This window comes from Schistocerca americana, chromosome X (genome assembly GCF_021461395.2).
Source record: "Schistocerca americana isolate TAMUIC-IGC-003095 chromosome X, iqSchAmer2.1, whole genome shotgun sequence".
NCBI lineage: Eukaryota > Metazoa > Arthropoda > Insecta > Orthoptera > Acrididae > Schistocerca > Schistocerca americana.
Window position 1 is genome coordinate 512,367,720 of NC_060130.1, and position 11,466 is coordinate 512,379,185.

Genomic DNA, 11,466 nt, shown 5'->3' on the forward strand with positions numbered 1-11,466 from the left:
GCTCTTGGAAGGAGAGGATATTCGGCGGATGGACTAGTCTACCCGTTCCCTCGTTAAATCCTATCGCGCAAGTGTGGGATGCGTTAGGGAGAGTTATTGCAACACGTTCACATGCACCAGCGACCATCCAGCAGTTGTCAAGCGCACTGGTGGAGGAAATGGAACGCCCTACCACGAGAACTCCGTATCAACCTTGTGGCCAGCATGGGAGCTCGTTGCAGAGCATGCAGTGCCGTCCGTGGTGATCACGCACATGTTACGAACCACGCCCCTGTGTCGTGGGTACCATCTTAAATCGCAGTGACTTCTGTGTATTTATTGTCTGTGAATAAAAGTGTCATTTCTCTTCTTCTCACTGATAATTTCATGTAGCTCCTTCCTGTGCTATACTGTAGCAGTCCTTTCTGCTTTCTGTGTGTGGTTAAGTTTCATCGAGTTTTGTTTCTTAGCAGTGACACATAATGCGATAGTTACTTTCGTCCTTAAATTTTGTGCAGTAGTGTACTTACTGGAGGTGAAAAGATTGAGGTAACAGGCAAAGTCCCTAGCGGCAGAGAAGTCTTGCCGAGCTTAAAACAAAAAAAGTCTATATCACTCCAAATTGTGAACTTATATTCATTAACGCTTCTTGATAAGCATTTTCAGTTCATATAAAAGAAAAATTCAGAAAAAAACTAGATTTTAATGTTGTTAAGTCTACGTTCTAATAATGACTTCCAATTGGAGGTATTGATTTTATGCAACTGTACATTTTAAAGTTGATTTGGGGAATAGATTTCACTGTTTCAAGGACCCATATTTCCTGGCGTTCCTTTCTCAGATATTATAGTCTTTGACGATTCCGCTCTTCTTCCTTCGCTTCCTATGGCAGCCTCATTCGCCATAACCAATTTTGAATCCCCTTTATTCTACGGAGTTGTTAGTATTCTTAACATGCTTCTTATTCAGATATCCCGTACGTCTATAAGGTGGAAATGTCAACCTGTGAAATAACTGATGGCGATCGCTTCTGAGCTGCGCGGGGTAGCCGTGCGGTCTCAGGTGCCTTGCCACGGTTCGCGCGGCTCCCCCCGTCGGAGGTTCGAGTACTCCCTCGGGCATTTGGTGTGTATGTGTTGTCCTTAGCGTAAGTTTAAGTTAGATTAAGTAGTTTGTAGGCCTAGGGACCGATGACCTCAGCTGTTTGGTCCCACAGTCATTACCACAAATTCGATCGTTTCTTCACATCTGGAATAAGAGTAGTTCCGCCTCTACGATGCTCACGTCACATGCCTCTGGGCTCCAGTAGCCTTTCCTGCTAATTTCACGTAATTATTTGGCTAAAGTTAGATGCCTCAAGGATGGAAAAAAATAGGAATTGTTTGTTTGAAAGATTACTTCATTTCTCCTAGTTCCATTCAACTGTAGTTTGTGTGCATGTCTTAAGTTTTGAAATTTTGGTAAATATTAGAAATAGAATACATGAAACAGTTCCTGTTGAAGTGATGTGGGTCAAGACGATGGTATGGTTGATGCGGAGGCGAAACTGGGACAGTCGGAATCGATACTGCTGAAGAAAACAAGTAAACATCTAGAGGCAGCTGATGAGGAAGGAAGCCTTTCAGCCGACTGCCCAATCAAACGGTCCAGTCACACTGTGTGGCGTTGTGGCGGCTTAGTGACGGATTTGCGTGATTCAGTGTGCTATGCTGGAACATTGATTGGATGTGTTTACTGGTGGCGACGTTTCAGCTCAAGCCCTTGGCGCCATCAGAACCGTTGACCCCGCTGGCCAATGTCGAAATCTCATTTCGCTAGGATAGCAAACAAAAAGTGTACATACAGATCATATCATTGATAAATCTAATGGTAGGGCAGCGGCGAGATTACACAAGACTCTGGTGGGAAAGTGTGGTGTGAGGCTGATTGTGCATAGAGCGATGTCACAACGCTAGAAAACTGTTTCGGAAAGGAAGATTTGAAGAGGATCGAACCTTGGTGAAAGGACTGACAGTTGGCCCTCACTGTAAATATTTGTAACAAATTGTGCGTAAACACGCGGCCGATTACACTACTAGCGTCGACTGACGTTCCAGGCGGCCAATTATACTATTGGCGTCGACTGGCGTTCCATCACTTGAAATAGGGACACCCGTAAAATATATAGTAAGTATGCGTTAGAAGAGATTCAGAGTCGAACGATCACATAAAAAATAGTTGTAGGAAAGGAATCTTATAGACTGAGATGGAGTGGATGAACCTTCAGGAAATGTAATTCATCTGCGAAGAACACAGTTTGGAAAACTGTTATTCGACAGATTCTTCAGTGTTGCTCTTCAGTTTACAGACCGTAATAGATTTCATTAATAAGGAAAATAGAGAATATCAAAAGAAGAACCGTGAGTTTAGTCATGGAATCATTTAGTAAACGCACGAGCATCATGAAACTGGTCCTCCAATTCCACTGGTATACACTGCAAGAGGAATGTGCATTGCGAGGCGTGTATTCTAAGGAGAGTCAAGAACATATTACATTATCCCACGAGCATATCGAGAACTGACAATGACAGAAAAATCAGAGACATTCGAGTTCATACGTTGTGTCACCGAAGGTCATGACTGGAGTAGGCGAGGAAGCTAAACGGTGCAGGTACACGAAATTCTCTTCTCCACACACTGTAAAGTGTCTTGCGGATTATATATGTTTATGTAGTGCCAGGGAACCAAATACCTAACCGCGTTAACGAAGTGTTAGAGTTTTATTGGTGACAGCAGATAAAATGCTAATAATTCCGACGTAAAATTCACAGATGTAACAAATGGCCTCAAAAACAAAGTGTACCGTAGATTTACTATCGTAAAATGGGATATTTTTCAGGTGACTCTGGTCTGCTGACTTCAAATTCACGTCGAACTAATGCACTTCGTGGAGTTGCAAGTAGCGTACTCGGCCCAGAGAGTATAGATTTCACAATGAACAATCTGCGCCCAGATTTTTTCATGGTAGTTGCTTAACAGCCTGAGGGGGGACTTCTGCTATAGATGGCAGTTACCCTGAGAACACAGAAACAAATTTCTATTCTTAGAAAAGCACACCTTCTCCTAGGCAACAACATATTTAATTCAAATGGTTCAAATGGCTCTGAGCACTATGGGACATAACATCTGAGGTCATCAGTCCCCTAGAACTTAGAACTACTTGAACATAACCAACCTAAGGACATCACACACATCCATGCCCGAGGCAGGATTCGAACCTGCGACCGTAGCGGTCGCGCGGTTCCAGACTGAAGCGCCTAGAACCGCTCGGCCACACTGGCCGGCTATTTTATTCCATTGCCAGTTCTACCATAATCGGCTTTCGGGACATCGGCAGCTTGTTTTTCTATCTTTGGCCGGTGTGGCCGAGCGGTTCTAGGGGATTCAGTCTGGAACCGCGCGACCGCTACGGTCGCAGGTTCGAATCCTGCCTCGGGCGTGGACGTGTGTGATGTCCTTAGGTTAGTTAGGTTTAAGTAGTTCTAAAGTTCTAGGGGACTGGTGACCTCATATGTTAAGTCCCATAGTTGGCTACAATCAAATGGCTCTGAGCACTATGGGACTTAACATCTATGGCCATCAGTCCCCTAGAACTTAGAACTACTTAAACCTAACTAACCTAAGGACATCACACAACACCCAGTCATCACGAGGCAGAGAAAATCCCTGACCCCGCCGGGAATCGAACCCGGGAACCCGGGCGCGGGAAGCGAGAACGCTACCGCACGAACACGAGCTGCGGACAGTCCCATAGTGCTCAGAGCCATTTGAACCATTTTTTAATTGGCACTGTAGTTTAATTTACATATTACAAACTTGTCGACAGTGATTGCTTTATATTGTTACCAAAGCTCGTCTGAAAATCAACTGTTCATATACCCCTACATCAAAAGACGTAATTTACTAAGTGAAACAGTACGTGTTAATAATCCACTAATTCAACAGCCAGTTTGCATTTACAGTTAGTTTGTCTAACACGTACGAACGCATTTCCGTAAAGTTTAAACCATTCAGATAAGCCAGTGTGGCCCCGCCAGAAGTCGCATTGTTAGGTTTCCGGTCTCCACCGCTAAGTGAAATGTAAATCAGGTTCTAGCGACCATTAGGTAGCGATGTTTTACTGTGCAGCATAAGTGACACAGGCAGCGATAAATAACTAAAAGACTCTTATTATTAAATTAAGATCGAAATTCAAACCTTTTGTTTTGTAATCTGACACGTACCCAATCTGCCTCCGAGCCGTACTATGGATAGGTTCTGAAATCAGAGGCTGTTCTGCCTCACATGAGACGATCTGAAGCTCCCAAGTAATGGGTGCATGTAATCTAACGATATTGTGGCCAAACAAAAGTCATTCTTTTGTTTGGTCTGACTTAATTCACATCATTACTGAAAATGGATATCTATGAAATGTTTAACACGCTGTAGCAAAACATGAAGGACTGGTGGTTAAGTGAAAAGGTATTTGACTTTATAATCGAGTGCGGTCATGTTCGGGGTTAAAATATAGTCATATCTGATCTTATTATTTTCTGTTTTAGACTGAAACAATCTACGAACCCTTGTAGAAAAACTGTAGATACTGAGAGACGAATATTTTTTATTTGTAGCAGTTTGGCGTTGTCCAAGAAAGATGACGTTGGCCGAGTAATACGTCATTATAGAGCTACCACTCACAGAACAATGAGCTTTGCATCATAACTGACACTGATCGCATGAAACTGTGAAAGTCATCTCAAATCTTCATGGCAATGGCTAATGCACTGTTGTCTGACGCCTCAATACAACCTTTCATTGTCCTTTAAGTCACGGAATAATACTCTCGACTTATCTTCAAGTGGCATTTCTCATAGAGAATTTTATATTGCTACCCCGCATAATTTTAAGTGGAAATACTGAATCGCTGATCGCATATATTAAAAAGGTTGTTAATTCCTAGTTAAAATAAAGAGGTTACCTCTATAGTCTACTTGTTAACCTTGCTAGCTGCCGAAGTACAAGTTACTAAGAGAAGTAGCGAAATTGACTCGCAAGTCTCCGAAACAGCGTCAAATCGAAATAATTGCACACAAGCTGGGAGTCATGTGACAATATTTTTATCGTATGCGTCTATGTATATGCAGACTTTCTTTTGCTGACGCTGCTGCCACGAAGGGTCAGACAGACAACAAAGAGCACACTTTGAACCCGACCCATTTTCTGAATGCTTTCGGAGATAATTTATTTTAACGTGTGCTACGAATTTTGTCTAAATTAAAGTTCCTAACTCTGTATTTCAGCAACTCTCATTATTCGTCCATGTAACGAGTACAAATGGCAAGTATCAACAATTACGAAGAATTAAAGAAACAATTAAAATTGTATTTCACAAAACTCTTCATAATAGGGTGTGTACAAAAGTTTTTCATCGTCCTCTTACCACCACCTTCTGGAATACAATTCAAAGCACTGACTCAGAATTTGACTACAGAAATGTCACTAATATGGCACACATTTTGAAATTATTAACGTATACCTTATGTATGGACTGAAATTTCGGATTGATGTGAACGCATCCGGCAGTTTGTAAACTTACATTCCTACAGCCGGAGACTGACTAACCGCCTTCAAATGTGATACGAATGGACACAGAAGAATGCTAACTGTGCAACAAAGCCAGACCAAGCGAATTATGTGCATGGAAAAAAAAACAACGAAGCAGTGAAGAACAGCTTCAGGTACAGTGTGAGCAGGGAATTACTTTTTTCATTTCTTATGGAATCCTTCTGTGAGAATAATTGGTACTCTAGACGGTTACACATTAATTTCAGTTTCTCATTTGTCCTCAGTACGCAAATTATATCACTTTTCCCTCCAAAACACAGCACGTCACAGTGCTTCCGTCACTGCTAAATAACATAGCAGCTTCGTCAGGTTATGAAACATTTCAACCGAAAAACACATATTGCATTACAAAAACAAGCATCTAATTATACTTTTACAGGTAGCAACTATGAAGTCACATATTTTCACTTGGCTTATTCGAATGAGAACAGAGAAAAGAGTTGGCATTTCGTACTTCCAGGAGTTTCAGAACACATCGAAGTCATATGTAACGAGTTCTCGTGTCGTCTGCTACAGATACTATCATCAGCTGACGATCGGCAAGATGTCGCTCGTGTATTGCTCAGCTGCTTGCCTCTGAGTGGCTACCTACGTCACGTGTGGGAAGAAGGCGCTGGTTTTGAAATCGCAGTTCGATGCGACCCGCTGACAGCGAATACACCGCCACGTCCACGGTGGTAGCAATAAGAACGTTTTGTCGTTATTCGTGGTGGTGCAGTCATCTTATTTGCCCACAGCAGCAGCACTGTATATTCTCTATAAATGCGGTTATGACGTAATAGAACTGTGGAAGTATTTTAAGAAATTACTTTAACAATTAGTTCTTTTCTCTTACTCTGTCTTTTGGTGTGTGTGTGTGTGTGTGTGTGTGTGTGTGTGTGTGTGTGTGTGTACTGATGCATCTTCTATGTCTCTGGATAATTGTACAATAACGAAGCATTTTCCGAAATTGGAAAAAAAAGAGAAGTTCTACTGCTGTTCCTTTGAAGTCATTATACTGTGAACAACAATCACTTAACAACGACCAGAACCAGATGAACGAACACAGAGTTCGGTAACGATGTATTAAAATCGAAGTATGAAAACGATGCTTTCTGCGACAATGGAACTGATTGCGAAATTAATCTACCTCTGAGCAACGCTGCTAAGACAGCCGTTGGTGTACAGGGCAGTCATATTTACAAATGTTGATTTGGCTAGCTGGTGAAAGCGCAGGCGACATTACCTTGGCGACTGACCGGCGTCGGCGTTAGCGCGCTCGGATTCGCTCGCAGCCGATAGTCGACTGGTGCCGCGACGCACCTGTTGCGGCTAGCAGCTGCGTCCCGCGCTGGCAGCGCCGCGCGCGGCAGCCGGCGCCAACCTGGCCGCTAGCTGGAGGGAGGCCTGCATCGCTTACATTCCACTGCTAGGAGCGAGTGCCCTCGCTGACGACACGCTGGAGCAGCGTTCCCGAGCGTGTGCCAAGTAAACCCTCTGTGTGGATCTCACCATTTGATCGAATCTGTTTCGCACACGGATAGTCTCTAGTGCTTCAAACATAAGTTTTCCGATGGCGCTCGGTTGGGACTGTATGAATGTTTATTGTTTACTGCTGCAGCAGCCAAAGTTTCTTCTGTCCACCGTGCATTATGTGGTCTTTCGTCAACGTTGTGCAATTGGACGTCACTTGCGTGTAATACTGGCCTCTTCGTCAGTAAGACACGCTGCAGCTTGTCAAAGAAAAAAAGATATCGTAATGGGAAAGTGTATAAAAACCATTCCTCATTGACTGCGAAGAATTACACTGTCAGTTTCTTCCGCGACCTGATTAATTGCGGTTTCAAAAATGGTTCAAATTGCTCTGACAAGGGAACCTCCCCATCGCACCCCCCTCAGATTTAGATATAAGTTGGCACACTGGATAGGCCTTGAAAAACTGAACACAGATCAATCGAGAAAACAGGAAGAAGTTGTGTGGAACTATGAAAAAATAAGCAAAATATACAAACTGAGTTGTCCGTGCGCAAGGTAGGCAACATTAAGGTTAATCTGAGCTGAGGAGCGCCGTGGACCCGTGGTTAGCGTGAGCAGCTGCGGTACGAGAGGTCCTTGGTTCAAGCCTTCCCTCGAGTGAAAAGTTTAATTTCTTTCTTTTCGCAAAGTTATGATCTGTCCGTTCGTTCTTTGACGTCTCTGTTCACTGTAATAAGTTTAGTGTCTGTGTTTTGCGACCGCAACGGAAAACCGTGCGATTAGTAGACGAAAGGACGTGCCTCTCCAAGGGGACCGAAAACGTTTGATCGCAAGGTCATAGGTCAATCGATTCCTCCACAGGAAAACACGTCTGATATATTCTATACGACACAGGTGACGCCATGTGCTGACGTCTCTGTTCACTGTAGTAAGTTTAGTGTCTGTGTTTTGCGACCGCACCGGAAAACCGTGCGATTAGTAAATGAAAGGACGTGCCTCTCCAATGGGAACCGAAAACGTTTGATCGCAAGGTCATAGGTCAACCGATTCCTCCACAGGAAAACACGTCTGATGTATTCTATACGACACAGGTGACGCCATGTGCGTCACATGACAGGAATATGTTGTCGACCCACCTAACTTGTACACTTGGCGAATGGGTAAGAAGATTCTTCTATCTTGCCCGATTTAGGTTTTCTTGTGGACGTGATAATCACTCCCAAAAAAGTGATGAAAAAATAAGAGTTTGTCGCATAAACTGAAAATATTAAACATTTCACTCGAGGGAAGACTTGAACCAATGACCTCTCGCCACGCAGCTTCGCACGCTAACCACGGGACCACGGCGGTCCTGGGCTCATATTAACCTTGATGTTGCCTATCTTGCACATGGACTACTCAGTTTGTATATTTTGCTTATTTTTTCGTAGTTCCACACAACTTCTTCCTGTTTCCTCGATTGATCTGTGTTCAGTTTTTCAAGGCCTATCCACTGTGCCAACTTATAACTAAATCTGAGCGGGGTGCGATGGGGAGGTTCCCTTGTGAGCACTATGGGACTTAACTACTGAGGTCATCAGTCACCTAGAACATAGAACTACTTAAACCTAACTAACCTAAGGAGAGCACACACATCCATGCCAGAGGCAGGATTCGAACCTGCGATTGTAGCGGTCACGCGGTTCCAGACTCTAGCGCCTAGAACCGCTCGGCCACACCGGCCGCCAAGTTGCGGTTTCTTTCGACGCAAATATCCATCCCATTCCATCGGACGTCTTTGACTCTTAGGGTGTAACTGAAAGAGGCAGACTGCATCAGAAGCGGTTTTTTCCGTTTTTGTTTTTTGGTGTGTTGCATGGGCTCTCATATGAGGCTAAGAAAACTCTTTAATCCGCTCAATGCTACAATGTATAAAATGCTGCAGTTTGCAAAACATAGTGGATAATGCTCGGTAATTCGTAACTTTTTAATGGAACCCTTTTTCATAGTGTGAAATATTCTTCAAAAACTGAAATTCCCGCTGTTATATTTCTTCATTTAAAATACAACAAAGAACAAATAGTATAGCTGATAATAAAAACTGCAATTGAAATTAAGTGTTAACCGTTGAATGCTACCCAAGTTTTGGAGAACTTTGCGATGGGAGACTATAATTACACCAAGACATCTAGTTTCAATATTTACAGCTTATTAGCATACAAAAAGCACTACAATTGTACTATGTGAACACTGCTGTAAAGTGCGTTGAATGCTACTAAGCTAAAATGGTTTAATCAACAACCGCTACATTACAGTCGTATAAATGGATAATGATATCTATTACCGCCCACAAAAAGTAATGTGAAGATTTTACTTGCTTTTAGAGAACTTATCTGTGGCTGAGTCTTTAATGTTTATCTCGGTTGTTTTCGATCTGCGAACAATTAATACATACAGACTTCAAAGATGCTCTTCTGTAATAAGGAATAAGTAGGTAATGTTAAGAGCTACTTTGTAGTAATAAAGCCGGTCGGACACAGGAATATTTACATGATGTTTTTTTTTTGTAGAAGTTCTAGGCATTTGCATGTCAATTTTCTCAAATTCAAGTGCAAATATCAGTAAATTTATCTTTCGATTCGATTTTGGGCTTCCGAAAAGTTTTCAAACATTCCTTTTTTAGACACTGGCGTACAGGTTCACAGACGGTAATTTATTAACAACTGGCTAGAGGTGTGAGCAGTTCCTTTATATGATTTTGAGGCTCACAGTAAATATTACAGACAATGTCACAGCTTCTAACTGGAAGGCTTGTGAGCGTGTTTCTGGATTCGCCTTATGATCAATAGGAATACTGCTAGGTGTTTCCTTGATGGCTATGAAATGATGGGAAAATTATCATACAGACTTACATTTTTCAGATTATCTTATTTCAAACAGATCCGGAATGTCTGCAACTTTCTTCCTTCCAAAAGAGCTCTCCCTAAGAAATTTGATCGCTTACTGTACCGTTCCTAGTGTGTTTCTGTCTTAACGCACGTCCTTGAGATCAATGGCCACTAGTTTCAATCGCTGTGTAGCACACTGAAAATACATGGCTTTTCGAAATTTGTCTCTCATCCATTGTTGAACACTATCAACTGTCCCATCAGCCATGGAGCATTTGTCAAAACTCGTCGCCAGTAATCTTAGTATTTTCTTATCACAATTCTTCTGTGAATTCAAGAATAGGTATCTGTAGTATAGCAGTTCATGAAACACAGTAAAACTAATGAATTCTTCTTTCGTCGTACAGCCAACACCAGAATTTTATTTAAGGTATCTTATGCTAAGGGAGAAATGTCAGCAGCCTCATCAGCTAATAATGACGACACTTCCTCTCTTCATTGGCCTCTTTTTACAGTTTCTTCCTGGATTACAGACCCAAAAACCGTTTATGACATTGTTTTATACTGTGTGAGAAGCATGTTTAGATTTTCATGAGCGTGTTTTTATGTGGTATGCAAGAATTTTTATCTCCCGTATCGCTGCACAAAAATAGTAGTTCTTCAAAATTCCAACCTTACGAGTGTTTTTCACGAAGTAAAATGTCATGCACGTCACATAATATTACCATTTTCAAAGTAGACTTTACCACGTCTACATGGATCTGGCCTATTTTAGTCTTATAATCTCATTAAAAATTGAAAACAGTCCTCTTCCTGTTCCTCTATTGCCCTTCCCCCACCCGTTGCCACAAACTTTAGCGGACCCCATGCTGTGTTGCGACCACAAAAATTTATCGTCTTTATCTTCCTGTTTGTTCAGTTGTCTTCATTTTACATCTCATTTATTTTTCGTTTTGCATGAGTGCTGAACTCCATTAATCGTTTGTTTAGCATGACCTTGTGCCTAACCAGATGGGAGCGATTCTGCTGTGGTCCTTCCAGTCTGCTTCAACGTGCTTTTATCTGATAATATCTCTGTAGGCGGCCTGTACCCATGTTTTCTAGTTGTCCTGTTTTTAATTATCTAGTTTCGTAAATATGTTTATTTATGGTATTTTATACGCTCATTATGAATTTCGTGTGTACTTCAGCATAAATTATATGTCTGCTGTTATGAACTAAGGGGTGCTCTTAGTATTCGTGTAAGACTTTTGTTTTGAAGTGCATAGAACATTTTCACGTTTCGTTTACACGTGGTTCCGCAAGATCATAATCCATGTAACATACACTATAAAGTCACATTAATGTTACCACTCGTCAAAGGCTTGAATAACAACCTTTTGCAACGTGGGCACCTGCGAGACGTGCAGGAAGAAAGCTAGTGAGGTTCTGGAGTATACCGGCAGGGATGTGGAACCATGTCGACTCTAGAGCCTTGGCTAGCTGTGCTAAGTTTCTCGGCTCAGGATCCATGCCGCGAAAA

At 42.2% G+C, this 11,466-nt stretch overlaps 1 protein-coding gene across 1 annotated transcript in view; it reads right to left on the minus strand.

The window, feature by feature from the left end:
* Positions 1–6,896, minus strand: part of LOC124555404 (pancreatic triacylglycerol lipase-like) — a 452,049-nt gene extending 445,153 nt beyond the window's left edge. Inside the window, exon 1 of the mRNA XM_047129300.1 lies at positions 6,848–6,896. The gene's annotated coding sequence lies outside the window, so the exon portion shown is untranslated. The remainder of the gene's footprint in view (positions 1–6,847) is intronic.
* Between the last annotated feature and the right edge of the window lie 4,570 nt (positions 6,897–11,466).